The sequence below is a fragment of the Haplochromis burtoni genome, unplaced genomic scaffold, assembly GCF_018398535.1.
Source record: "Haplochromis burtoni strain Fernald_Lab_line unplaced genomic scaffold, NCSU_Asbu1 Contig_211, whole genome shotgun sequence".
In the NCBI taxonomy this organism is placed as follows: Eukaryota; Metazoa; Chordata; class Actinopteri; order Cichliformes; family Cichlidae; genus Haplochromis; species Haplochromis burtoni.
Window position 1 is genome coordinate 657,946 of NW_024582572.1, and position 1,137 is coordinate 659,082.

The window sequence follows — 1,137 nt, forward strand, 5'->3', positions numbered from 1 at the left end:
TATCCACATGAAATTTGTAATGTGAAAATCAGAAGGTGCCTGTAAAGTAAAATTCTGTATTTCGTGTGTGAGAAAAATACTTTTTGTTCGTACATTTTAAACCTTTTAAGTCCTTAGAGCTAAAATTTACTTTGTATTATTGGGCCAACGGTTGAGTTCATGTTCTTTATGTCACACCTTTGCCCAATGAAACACAGCGAGCCTGGATCGGCTTGTACAACGATGTGAACAGCTGGAGGTGGTCGATGGACGACACAGGTTTCTACAAAGATGGAGAACCTGAGCTCAGAAATTGGTCACCTGGAGAACCAAATAACCATAAAGGCAATGAATGTTGTGCAGAGATGTTTGACAGCGGAGTATGGAATGACAGAGACTGTGATGCCGTCTGTAATGTAGTCTGCATTTACATCGCAGGTGAGGACTTTAAATAATACAGAACCATTCAAAAATACAGGGTTTTCTGTGATTTCTTTCCTGACTCTGCTTCTATTTGCCTTCATGTTTATTGTTTCTTTTTCAGAGTCAGATGTGACATTTGTCTTCATCAAAAAAAAGATGACATGGACGGACGCCCAGAGCTTCTGCAGAGCTAATTACACCGACCTGGCCAGTGTGAGAAACATGTCAGAGAACCAGAAGATAAAGGAGCTGATACCCAAAGGAAAAAAAGCCTGGATCGGCCTTTTCAGAGACTCCTGGAAGTGGATAGATGGATCCAGCTCCTCGTTTAGATACTGGGATACAAAAGAACCAAACAACAATTTTCACAAGGAGATGTGTGTGGCAGCATACTTTGAAAAGGAAGGAAAATGGGAAGATTGGAACTGTGATTATAAGAGAGCATTTGTTTGCTACAGTGGTAAGCTAGCCTATGCTATCCCGTCAGTGTTGTCATTTAGCTCGACTTTGCAGAGACATGGCAGCGCTGTTGTGCCTCTGTTTGTACAAAAATGACAAACCTGTACAGTAACTGTTCTGGAGGCTGCATTGAAAAATGTAACAAAATACCAGGAAGTGAAACCTTTAAAGTGTGCATGAATCTATCTATCTATCTATCTATCTATCTATCTATCTATCTATCTATCTATCTATCTATCTATCTATCTATCTATCTATCTATCTATCTATCTATCT